This window comes from Gopherus flavomarginatus, chromosome 8 (genome assembly GCF_025201925.1).
Source record: "Gopherus flavomarginatus isolate rGopFla2 chromosome 8, rGopFla2.mat.asm, whole genome shotgun sequence".
Taxonomy (NCBI): domain Eukaryota; kingdom Metazoa; phylum Chordata; order Testudines; family Testudinidae; genus Gopherus; species Gopherus flavomarginatus.
This window is the reverse complement of record NC_066624.1, coordinates 13,428,136-13,441,587: the sequence shown is the minus strand read 5'-3', so window position 1 is coordinate 13,441,587 and position 13,452 is coordinate 13,428,136. Positions and strand designations below refer to the sequence as shown.

General features: G+C 42.4%; 1 protein-coding gene across 2 annotated transcripts in view; it reads left to right on the top strand.

Annotated features, from left to right (window-relative positions):
* Positions 1 to 8,433: 8,433 nt before the first annotated feature.
* Positions 8,434 to 13,452, top strand: part of LOC127056532 (A-kinase anchor protein 17B-like) — a 30,546-nt gene continuing 25,527 nt past the window's right edge. Inside the window, exon 1 of one of the 2 annotated variants that reach the window (XM_050964488.1) lies at positions 8,434 to 8,505. The gene's annotated coding sequence lies outside the window, so the exon portion shown is untranslated. Of the gene's footprint in view, positions 8,506 to 9,381; positions 9,791 to 13,452 lie in introns of those variants that run through there. The other variant, XM_050964489.1, reaches the window with a different exon arrangement.

Here is a 13,452-nt window from a genome sequence, read left to right as displayed (position 1 = left end):
GTTATGTAATGTTAATGTATTTGCATGTATATGACACTTTACAAAGATTTGTTAATTAAGCCTCACAATGTCTCCAAGTTGTTATTAAATTGGTTTATTCACTTACATAGCTGTGTTTAGCACTCATCTCCATGGCATCTGGACATCTTATCTTATTCAAACATATCTCTACAATTAAACAATACCTTCTACATACAGTAGGCAAATGCCCAGAGGCTACACTGGTAATCCAAATGATATCTCTTCCAAGGACCTTTTAAAAGGTTCAATTAGCCTGCATAAGAAAATGCACCTTACAGAGCATGCTGAAGCTTTCCAATCACTGGCTCTGGGTGAACTGTGAGAAAATGCAAGCTCAGCATGTGAGGGTCTCTTCTAAGAAAGCTTTGGTGCTGGGCCTAGAGACTATTATCCAGAAATTGACAGAAAAAAAATAGGAGTAGAAATTATTTCTTGAATAATTGGGTTCCAACAATGTGTTTATATATCATAATCAAAACCCTGGATGTTACTCAGAAGGGAATGGCTACCCGATGCAGAGCTCTGAGCACAGATGTACATTCCTTGCAAATGTGTAAGAATCAAACAGCAACATTCTGTAAGGAATCTGAACTTCCAAAGGGTATTTCTGTGATGTAGTCACATGTTGGATCTGGTTCAAATATGTCCTGTTCTGAGTTTTGCCTTTCTTATTAACTTGTCCACCAAGAAACATAAACTTCAGCTTAAGATTTTTCCTGAAAATAGTTTTTTTTCCTGAAAACCTAGGGGTTTTCTATTAAAAACAAAAATAAAAAAAACCCCAACCAACCAAAAAAAAACAACAACCACACAACTCCCCCCAACCATTCTGTCCCCTATCCCAAGTTCCTTCTGACACGGAGAGAACTGAAACCCTTTTGTCTTGAGACTTCTATACACCTGTTCTGGCTGCAAGGGAAAGTCAGCAGAAGACCTCTGCTTTTTTATGCAGCTTGCTAGCACCTGCCAACCTGTTACATGTGATCTGCATCCAGCCAAAGGTATGAATAACTGTGTCAAAGACCACATCAGAGAGTTGGAAAGGGCAGATGAGCACCATCCATCCATACAAATGTAATCCCAACCCAGCTAGCATTATTCAGTTTTATCTAGATTGTCTGAAAGCAAATAGCTAAAACTGAATCTAACTCGTTCTTTGGGAAATTAGAGAAACTATGAAATCTGGATCTGCTGTGAGGAAAAGGTAGAGTGGAGTATCATTAGAACTAGCACGTACATATTGATATAGCAAACTACTGATCAGAGCTTTGCGTGGCCCCAGGTGTGACAACACTGGATGGGCAGTTATTCATACAACCCAGTGAGATCTCTCACCAAGAGAAAAAAGGAGCCACTGCAAATCAGTTCAGTCTACCTTCTAGGGAAGATATGATTAAAGATAATTTGTCTGGTCTTTTTTCTCTTGTATGCATATAAAAGGACTGTAGGAATAAAAGAAATATTTTTTAAATGGCCTTACCTGGGTGTCGCTAACAATATCTGAGGTTATTGAACCTGAGCAAATTTTAAAAATTGAATTTAGTTTTCACCATTCTGCAGTTTCAGCTTGAACAATGAAGCGACACTAATCCATTTCATGTTCAGTTCATATCCATTTTGACGCCTTTCACAGGCTAGCATAGTACTGTGATGACTGTGGTTTCAACACTACAGTGATCTTTACAATCAGAAGGGAGTGGTTTCTTTCTATTTCCTAACATTATGAAGTATCAGTATTCATATGAGAACTCTAAAAAAATAATCTCTAAACTACTTGATAACGTTATCTTCAAAAAAACTTCAGAAATACTCAATTGAGCAATAAGTAAAAACTATATTGACAATAGCTTTTCCATGTTACAGCACCAAGCCTGTATTTCTCTTTTTACTTTGTTTTGTATTATACAGAACAATGTGTGTTATTTATTAAATGTATCTCTTGCAACACTTCCCAAGGGTATGCAGGGTTATGAGGCACATCACCACCACCTGCCTTTAGCATAAGGAAGTCTTATCTGTACCTACTGTGGGTCAGCTCCCTGAAACCACCAGCCTCTGGCACCACAAACACTATTTCTGAGGCCTCTGCAGGCCTTAGTTCCTTTTGTACGAGTTAGCCACAGGCACATAGCAATGGCACAATCCGAGTGTTCTCTGTACCATTCAGACCTCTATTCACAGAATTCTCATAGATTAACCAGGCCTGCTGTTCCCAAAAGAACAATATACACCAGATTGTAAGATTCAACTCGGAATGACCACTGTACTTAATACAGTGCATGTGCACACACATATCATCATCAAAGAACAGAGAGATAGAGAGTAAGAATATAGGAAACAAATGGTTACATCAAATACAAAATCATAACACGCTTTCTAGAGACTAAATGTAACTAACAAGTTAAGTTTCTTTAGACAGGAGATTAGCACACCCAAAGTTCTTTCCAGTGTTTTCAGCCTGCCTGATTCAGACCTTTCTTTCATGGAGCAAGCTTGCTGTCCATTTTCTTCCTGGGTGAGGGAAGCCAGGGTGTCTTATACTACAGCAAACCTTTGATATGCACCTCAAGATAGGGGCCTCCCTCTATTTCCTGTTTTCTTCTTCCTGTTACTTTTCTCCTTTTGAAGTTTTTACAATCCTTCATTAGCATTTGGTTTAGACTATTTAGACCTACTCTGAACCACACAATACTTAATGTACATGTAAACAGACAGATAAATGTTTCTTGCCTGACAGAAAACCTGTTTTTCACCTTTTCTGGTGTTCAGTCCCTAGACGCAGACTTTAAGAACATAATTTTCAATATATATGCATAACTCCTTACACAACATCTGGACATGCATTTTACAATGATATTAATGACCAGCATGATGCTGGCTTTCAACTGAAACTTCACATGACATGACACTCTTTGGTGAACAAGAATGTACATACCAGACCCAGAAGTTCACTGTAGCTCTTACACACTCCATCTGTACCTTTGCCAGCTGGTCTACCAGGTTCCTGGATCACAACTCTGGAATAGCTTTTGATGCACCCCATAGAATCTCTCATCATCATTATATAAGCACCATTTAAATCAATCAGTGTATGTAAATACTGTACAAATCTGCAACGTTACTACTCTTCAGAGAAAAGTGAAAGGCTTAGTTCTGACATCACACAGATTTTGTCTGGGAGTAACTGAATTAAAATCAGTGGATTTACTCCTGGGTTATAGTAGTTAAGGACAGAATCAGGCCCTAAATCTGAAGCCTGTGATGTTGTGATTTCATTAGGTGACAGTGAAATCAGATGCAATCTTTGAAAACAAAAATACTTTCTATTTACGTGCTGCCTTCCACAGGAGGTGCACAAGAGACCTACATGTGAAGTTTCACAAGATGACTGTGAGTGGGTAGAGGCAGGGCCGACAGGAAACCCAAATCTCTGTCTGGCCTCATCCCTAGGTGCAGGATAGAATAGCTATAAACTTACAGCAGCCCTGAACTTTTCAGTGGGCTGTGATCCCCTCACAGCCATACATTAGCCGAGGATAGCTGGAATGTATCATGCTTCCTACCCCTGCATCAGAGGCTGTGAAGAGACCTCACAGCTGGCTCAGGGTGCCCACATGGTTCCTGAATATTCCCACTCCTCTGGCATCTTGGCTCACTATTATTATTCCTGCTGAGGTATAGAAGAGTTTAATGACTTTCCTATGCTCATGCAAGGAATCTATCACTGGGCAGGAAACAGAACCCCAGTCTCCCAACGCCTTCTTCTGTGCCTTATTTACCAAGCCACCTTTCCTCAGTAAGAGCTATTAACAAGGCCTGCCGGCACTGTCATTTGCAAAAGAGAGGTTAAAAAAAACAAGAATCTTCTTAGACAAGTGTCTCTAATAACAACACCTAACACTAGAATTTACATTATCGATACAAATTCTCAGTTTAGCTCAGGAATTATGTTGTTATCAAGAATGATTGTAGCATTCTGGAGTTTAAGTGCAAATAATCATGTTTCTCTGTGTTAGACAGATTTGATTTGTAAAGGCTAATCTTTCTACAGCCACTTCCTTTCTAGTTTAATACAGAGCTAGATCAAGAGAGGAAGATTTTCCTATAGCAAAACTCACCTACCTTTATACCAAAATAATTCTGATCTTTTTGTAGGTTCAACCTGAATCTTTTGTGGTACAATCAGTATAGAAAGCCCGCCCAAGTGGATATTTTAATCACTAAAATTCAGTATCTGATTCCCACATGGAGTATTTTTAACTGCACTAATAGTTTGCCTGAAAATCTATCAGTGCATCTAACCAGAGGGGGGCAGTATTCATTTCAACATTCAATTGCTTCTGTAAATAAAACTATTTGTTATAGGTGTCCTGCTTCCCACTCATAATCACTAAAAAGTAAAATCAATATCTATTTGGCAAGGAAGTTTAAGCCAATCCACAAGTCAGTAGAACGTACAGTGTAAGAGTCAAATTTACAGTCAGGATCACCTCAAATAAGCAAAGTCTCCAATGCCATTATTTATAGGCCATCATTAACTAGGCCACTGATTTTTGTGAAGTGGCCAGGTAGTACAAGTTTCACAGGGATTTCAAAATTAAACAAAATTGTTAGGAAATACACAAGAAAGAGCATTCTGACATCAAAAACCAGGAGGGTGGAGCTTGGGTGCTTTGTGTAGTGTGCACAACATCAAGATGGGAGGATAGTCCCATAATTCAGAGTGATCGTTTTTAATTTAATATGATAATAATTCTTAACATATATACAGCATGTTACAACTTCAGAGCACGTAGATCCGTGTCTCAGATTCATGGCCTCTTAGAATTGAAGCCTTTCTCACCCACAGCCTTGTTCTTTCTCAAAGCTCCTGCTATAGGCTTCAGCCCAGATTTTTAAAGGCATTTAGCACCTAAAGATGCAGATAGGTACCTCATGGGATTTTCAAAAGCGCCCAGGGGCTGAATTCACTGAAATCAAGAGAAGTTATGTGTTCAGATGTTTTTGAAAATTCTACTAGTTGCCTATCCACATCTTTAGGCACCTAAATGCTTTTAAAAATCTGGTCCCTCTGCTTCTTCATCTTTCTCCGCTGCCTTTCCTCTAACCTTCCACAGAAGGCTTGGACCTTGTGTACATGCACAAGTTGCATCATTTAAACTTAAATTGATTTTAAACCAATTTAGTTAAACCGGTGCAAACCTCTGTGTAGACACTCTTATTTTCATTTAACAGTGGTTTATTGGGTTTTAAACTGTTCCTAATTGATTTAAGCTAAACTAAAAGGAGACTGGACCTAAACTGAAGTAGGTGTGTCTACACAGGCTTCTGCACTAGTTTAACTAAACTGATTTAAAATCACACCTTAAATTAAACTGGTGTGATTTTCTCATGTAGAATCTCATCTTTTACATTTTAGGAGCATAAGAATTATCAGACTGGATCAGCTCTGAAATCCATCTAGCCTAGTGCCCTGTCTCTAACTGTGCCCAATATTATACACTAAAGAGGAAAGTGTAAGAACCCTGGAATAGGCAGATATAAAATAATCTGACCCCCATATTAGGTCCCATCCTGATCTCTAGTAGTCAGATATTGGCTTAAACCAGAGGTAGTCAATTATTTTTTGTTAAGGTCCAAATTTCTTAATCAAGGTCCAGACTCCAGAGAAAATAATAAAATAATAAGTAAATAAAAAGATGTCAAGGTCTGTTCAAAAGTGTAGGGCAGTTGAGATTCGGCCCACAGGCCACCCATTGACTACCCATGGGTTAAACCTTGAAGTTAAATATCTCTTTCAAAATTATTGGCAATAATGATTATATGGGGATAACAAGAATATCGAGTTATATGTTCAATCCCTTTCTGAATCCTACTAAATTCTTGACTTTAATGATTTCCTGTGGCAGTGAGTTTTGCACTCTTATTATGCATTGTGTGAAAAAGTATTTTCTTTTATCAGTGTTGAATTTGCCACTTTTGCACTTAATTGACTGGCCCCTTGTTCTCATGAGACTGCTGCCAGAGTACCTCCCTCTGCCATTCCAGTAGGTCCATGTCTACCTTTGCCAAAGTAGCTATGTCTTAAAATTATGGTAGTTCATTCACCATCATCAGAATAACTTTGCCATTCTGCTTCTGCAATATGACTAGCCCTGGGAGGAAGTACATCCTGCAACTGCAAGGAGACTGCAATTCCCAGTAGCATACTCAGTGGAACATGTGGCCTAAAATTTATGTCGTTTTCATGACATTATGTGTGTGAGAGCCTGTTCTGACGTTTGCAGGGGGCTCTGTGTGAACGTTCTCAGCCCTGTCAACCTCTGGTAGAGGTGATCTTTAATATCACTTTTTTTCTGGCATGGATTTCTTTGAGCTAAACAAGTCAGAACTTTTATGTCAAGCACCACTCTAGAAAAATATATTCTCAGCCACACTATGCTCCTATAATAGTGGACCACTTTGATCTGGAGTCAAGAAAAGCACAGGTATTAGTGGCAAAGAGTTCAGCTGTGTTAAAGGCAAAATAATTGGGATGTAAACCTCTATTTACTATTGGTTGATTAATTATTACAAAATCGTTGTAGTCGTGAGAGAAAAAGTAAAATTGTTACACCCTACATGAAACTCCCAGAATCTGAAAGGCTAATATTAGCATCATTTTCTTATCTCCTTCTCACACTGTAGTCTCTGGGTTTGTAAGAAATATTTTGCAAAGTGGCAAAAACCATTTTCTTTCTCCATTGGTCAAAACATCAGAACTTCTTGGATTGTTACACTGTGTTCAGAGAAGCAGCAGGTTCTGAACCAATTAATTTAAATGAAAACAACCCCATACATCTGCAATGTATTATTAAGTTCCAGCCTTCCAATGTTTTTGGAATACTATAAAATATGAAGGAAAGATTCTGAACATGAAGCTTGGAAATTCTGGCCTTGAAATTTAATCTGTTTGAACATCAAAATGTAATAATTATTTTTTTCACTTTTAATTGCGCAATACATACCCCTAAAAAGTCTTGCATACAATAGTGAGACCGTGACTGCAGAGAAGAGAAATAGTATCTCCCATGAGGGGTGGGAGGAAAACAAGAATGTTTGCAACTATTAACTATCCATATAATATATTTTAGTGATTGGGTTTTGAAGAGCAGAAGAAATATAGTGAAAACAGTCTTCAGCATCCACTCAAAGGCTCTACTAAATTCACTTGCCTCATAGACTTTTAAAAGAAAAACAGAACTATACTGGAAAATTTGGGGAATACTTTAAACTGTTCATTTAAGAAAAGGAGGCATCTGTTGGAAGTGTTCCTTTGTGCAGGTTTCACTGTCTAGTACTTTATGAGTACATACAGGTAGCATGTTTTACCTGAGTATATCTGTAACTTGCATTCACTAGTGCCTAAAAATAAGTGAGATAAAGAAAGCATATATTAATCCTTGCATATACATTGTTTAGACTAAACCACTGTATTCTTACAAACCACTCTTTGTCACAAGGAAAAAAAATATTGATTTCACATTATTGAAACCCTGTAATCCTGTAATTGAGCATTCAGAAAGAACATATATATTTTTTGTCTTGTATAAGAAATGTACCTGATATTCATAGAGTGAACAAATGAAAGATCACCTGAGCAGGAATGGGACAGGAACAGAGGAGGTGGCAGGTAGTGTTTAGCTGCAATTGCATTGCAGGAGAAGAGCAACAAACGAAGAATGGGTAGACGTGACCGCACCCGAAAAATCAGTTATTTCCTTTTATTTTTACAACAGAGTAAGCCTCTGAACAATTTAACAATGGTAAGAATGATTATACTGCTCCTTTCCACTTCTACAGCACCTTCTGGTTGAAAAGCTCAACACGTTTGAAAAAACATGAAAGGAAATTAGCCTCCCACTGCCTGGCTGAGGTAGGACATGATTATCTTTTAGAGATGAAGCGCACAGCCTCAACTTTTACCCTAACTTGCATCCCTCTGGGATACACAAACCAGGCCAGAGTTTGACCCATGGGCAGTAATTGACATCACTGGAGAGATGCATCCGGCCTTCCCTCACTGCCCAAGGCCGCCCCGAAACCTAGGGCCCAGTCAGATCAGAAGGCCGGAAAGGCCACTAGCTCATCTAGTCTGACCACGCGTGTCACACAGGCCCGGGGCTTTGTTCCAGCTCCCCGGCCATGACCCCGTGGATCAATCCCGGCGGGTCTCCACGGCTCCCGCTGCTTCTCGCGCCTGACCCCCCTGTGCCCTTATTCCACTGGCGTCGGCGGGCAGCCAGCAGCCCGGCGCGGGTTCCCCTTTCCTGCCGACCCCGGAGCCCCCCGCTTAGTGGCGGACGGGGCAGGAGCCAGCTCCCCGCTCCGGCCCGCGGCCCCCTCGGCGGCTGGCTCCGGCGTGCGCCGCGCTCCGCCCCGAGCGGGGGGCGAACCCGGAAGTGCATGTGGCCGATGGGGGCAGGCGGAGCGGCGGCCTGAGGGGTAAGAGCGACCGCTCCGGGGGCACCGGGCCGCCGCCTCCCGCCCGACCCGAGCGCGGCGCGGTTGGGCCCGGTGGGGCGGGGCCGCCAACTGTGGCAAGCGCTGGGCTGGGAGCGGGCTGGGGCTGGGGCTGGGGCTGAAAGGGGGTCAGGGAGCTGGGTGGGGGCGGGCTGGGGTGAAGGGACAGGGAGCTGGCTGGGGCTGAAAGGGGGTTAGGGAGCTGGCTGGGGTGAAGGGAGAACTGGGGGGGCAGGAAGCTGGCTGGAGCTGGGGGTGAAAGGGGGTCATGGAGCTGGCTGGAGGGGGGTTGGGGTGAAGGGGGAGCTGGGGGGTCAGGGAGCTGGCTGGGGGTGGGTTGGGGTGAAGGGGGGCTGGGGGGTCAGGGAGCTGGCTGGGGGTGGGTTGGGGTGAAGGGGGGCTGGGGGGTCAGGGAGCTGGCTGGGGGTGGGTTGGGGTGAAGGGGGAGCTGGGGGGTCAGGGAGCTGGCTGGGGGTGGTTGGGGTGAAGGGGGGCTGGGGGTCAGGGAGCTGGCTGGGGGTGGGTTGGGGTGAAGGGGGGCTGGGGGTCAGGGAAGTGGCTGGGGGTGAAATGGGGTCAGGGAGCTGGCTGGAGGTGGGTGTGGGCAAAGGGGGGCTGGGGGTCAGGGAGCTGGCTGGGGGTGAAAGGGGGTCGGAGCTGGCTGGAAGTGGTGGGGGCAAAGGGGGGCTGGGGGTCATGGAGCTGGCTGGAGGTGGGTTGGGGTGAAGGGGGGGCTGGGGGTTAGGGAGCAGGCTGGGGGTGAAAGGGGGTCAGGGAACTGGCTGGGGGCAGGTTGTGATGAAGGGGAGGCTGGGGTCAGGGAGCTGGCTGGGGTGAGGGCCAGGTGCTGTCATCAGAAGGGTGGGTGGTTGGGGGATGCACCCATCAGGCGTTAATGGAGATAAGGGACTAACTCTGGGAGAGTTAAGGACAGAAACTGCTGAGTCAAAGGTGTGCGTTGGGCTGTCTGGAGCAGGACACCGGTTAAGTGAACTGGATGGGGAGCCTTCTTGTGGACGGGCATCTGGCTGCAGACACCATTTTCAACTCCATGTGGTGGAGGCATGCTTGGTTAGATCAGCAGTATTTGAGGATGTGGTGCTGAAATCAGTGTCTGTTGCAAGCAGTCCATCACTACTAACACTTCCAGTGCAGCTTCATTAAAAACAGAGCTAGCAGTGGTGGGAAATAGGCCAACAAACTCCAAGGAATATAGGGCTGGATCCTGCTCTCACTGACTCAGTGAGAATCCTGCCCATGACTTCAGGTGGAGTAATAATAAACCCATAAATGGCTAGAAAATGATCCCCTGTGCTACATAACGTTCAGTGGTAGTTTGACTCTAGCAGATAATCTCTCTTCTCTGCCCTTTGGCCACTAGCTCAGTGTCTGCTCTGGTGATGATCTCTTGATAGGCATTTGCCTTCAGAAACTGAAAGACGAGGGTAGGTGTCTAGTGAAAGCGGAGGTAGTCCCTATATTCTGTGAGCTGTCCTTATGGTAACTTTTTATTCTTGTTTGCCCTAGTATTTTTTTTTTTAATTTTTGCTTGTGAAACGTTCTGGTGTGATGGTGTTGGGTTGTGAAACCCACAGCTACTCACAGGCCACGTAGAGCAAGCTGTTTACCGATTTCCCTGTCCAGGAGGGACCACCTATGGGACAAGTCTCCATGACCCATCGTGTCTGTCTCTGCCGTGATGTCTCTGCCGAGCTTATCTCTAGGGTGCCGTTTATGGTATCTGTTGTGACACTTGTCTAATAGCTGCAAACTGTGACAATTGAATTAATTTCACATATTACCAACGGTCAGGAGTCTGACTTCTATTCCCTGCTAACCCGAGCTGGATTTGAACAAGTGTCCTGTTGGATCAAGGTATTGTTGTTATCTTGTGACAGTTCCAGTTAATGGGATCTATTTTTTCTAGTGTTGTCAAGTGATTAAAAAAATTAATCGCGATTAATCACTCTATTAATTATAGGTTTATTTAAATTTTTTAAAATTTTGTTCTACATTTTCAAATATATTGATTTCAATTACAACACAGAATACAAAATGTACAGGGCTTACTTCATATTTATTTTTGATAAGTATTTGCACTGTAAAAAAACAAATAGTATTTTTCAGTTCACCTAATACAAGTACTGCAGTGCAATCTCTTTATCATGAAAGTTGAACTTATAAATGTAGAATTATACACAAAAAAACTGCATTCAAAAATAAAACAATGTAAAACTTTAGAGCCTGCAAGTCTACTTAGTCCTACTTCTTGTTCAGCCAATCGCTCAGACAAACAAGTTTGTTTACCTTTGCAGGAGATAATGCTGCCTGCTTCTTGTTTACTGTGTCACGTGAAAGTGAGAACCAGGGGCGGCTCTAACTTTTTTGCTGCCCCAAGCACGGCAGGCAGTCTGCCTTCGGCGATGCACCTGTGGGAGGTCCCTGGATTTGGTGTACCGGCCGCTGAATTTCCGCTGAATCCTTGGGACTGGTGGACCTCCCGCAGGTAAGCCGCCGAAGGCTGCCTGACTGCCACCCTTGCGGGGACCTGCAGGGTGCCCCCTGCGGTTTGCCACCCCAGGCACGTGTTTGGAGCGCTGGTCCCTAGAGCCGCCGCTGGTGAGAACAGGCGTCATGGCACTGTTGTAGCCAGCGTCACAAGATATTTATATGCCAGATACGCTAAAGATTCATATGTCCCTTCATGCTTCAACCCCTATTCCAGGGGACATGCATCCATGCTGATGACAGGTTCTTCTCAATAAGAATCCAAAGCAATTCAGACTGACGCATGTTCATTTTCATTATCTGAGTTACATGCCACCAGCAGAAGGTTGATTTTCTGTTTTGGTAGTTTGGGTTCTGTAGTTTCAGCATTGGAATGCTGCTCTTTTAAGACTTCTGAAAGCATGCTCCGCACCTTGTCCTTCAGATTTTGGAAGGCACTTCAGATTCTTAAACCTTGGGCCGAGTGCTGTTGCTATCTTTAGAAATGTCACATTGGTACCTTCTTTGTGTTTTGTCAAATCTGTAGTGCTGGGTCATCATCTGAGACTGCTAAACATGAAATATATGGTAGAATGTGGATAAAATAGAGCAGGGGACATACAATTCTCCCTCAAGGAGTTCAGTCACAAATTTAATTAACACATTATTTTTTAATGAGTGTCATCAGCATGGAAGCCTGTCCTCTGGAATGGTGGCCAAAGCATGAAGTGGCATACGATTGTTTAGCATATCTGGCATGTAAATACCCTGCAATGCTAGCTACAAAAGTGCCATGTAAATGCCTGTTCTCACTTTCTGGTGACATTGTAAATAAGAAGAGGGCGACATTATCTCCTGTAAATGTAAACAGACTTCTTTGATTTGTGATTGGAGTTGTAACCTCTAAAGTTTTACATTTGTTTTGTTTTTTGAGTGCAGTTATGTAACAACAACAAATGTAGATTTTTAAGTTGCACTTTCATGACAAAGACAAATTGCACCACAGTACTTGTATGAGGTGAATTGAAAAATACTATTTCTTTTATCATTTTTGCACCTCAAATATTTGTAATATTTGATTTCAATTACAACACAGAATATAACATACACCTCTATCCTGATATAACGCTGCCCTCGGGAGCCAAAAAATCTTACCCCGTTATAGGTGAAACTGCGTTATATTGAACTTGCTTTGATCCACCAGAGCGCGCAACTCCGCCCCCCCGGAGTGCTGCTTTACTGTGTTCTATGCAAATTTGTGTTATATCGGGTCGTGTTATATCTGGGTACAGGTGTATATAAAAATGTAGAAAAACATAAAAAATATTTAATTTCAATTGATATTCTGTCATTTAACAGTGCAATTAAAACTGCAATTAATCATGATTAATTCTTAATCACAATTAATTTTTGAGTTAATCATGTGAGTTAACTGCGATTAATCAACAGCCCTCCTTTTTTTCCTATCCAGTAATGTCCAACATTAAGTGCCTTTAGTGGAATACTCATCAGTCATGTGGACAGAAGTAATTTTAGCCACCGGTACTGTTTACAATTATCTAACTTTTCTTAGAGCAACTTGTATGGACTGTCCCTGTTTCTTGAAACTCTATCATCATTGAGACCTCATGTCTAAAACAGTTCATCAAATGAATGCTCCTGGCAACTCCAGTGCCCTAGATGAACTCCTTGTGCTGTTGGAGTAGGGAATTATTTTGACTTGTGGCATGACTGCCACTTACTAAATGTAGTTTTCTTGTAGTACCCATCTCCATAGTATCTAAACCATATCTAAAAACATGACGTACTATTAAAAACAACCCCATCAGCTGGGAGTCTATATGCACTAGCAACAACCTGGAACATTTTAGGTATATACTAAAAAAAACACATTGAAAGTTGAAGTCATAATCTTTGAGACCCTATTTTTGCCACTCCTTGTGGTCGAATGGCTTTCCCCATTCCTCTTCAGGATTGCACTTTTTAGCAGCTTTCTCAATGGCGTGCTCTAGAATAGGTATTGATTTCTCCCCAATCATCTCTCAAAAGAGGTCAGAAGACTCCTGAATCGACACACCACAATGACCTTGCCTCACAACCATCTGAAATTCAAACAGTCTCATTAAGAATACAGAGATAAATCAAACTAAAACCAAGGAGACAGCACATGTAACACATCTAGCCCTGTACAAAGCAAGAATTAAGCTCACTAGGTACAATTCATGCTGCTACAGTGAAATATGTAAGAACTTATATTTCTAGGCTGTGCATCCTTCTCCTTATTGCAAGGGCAGCCTGTGGGTGAGGCAGCTTCTCCCTCTCTCAAGGGCTGCCTTCTTCCTCTTGACCTTTAAGATCCACGAAGATACTTAGGTGTTTAAAGAACAGGAGTACTTGTGGCATCTTAGAGACTAACAAATTTATTACAGCATAAGCTTTCGT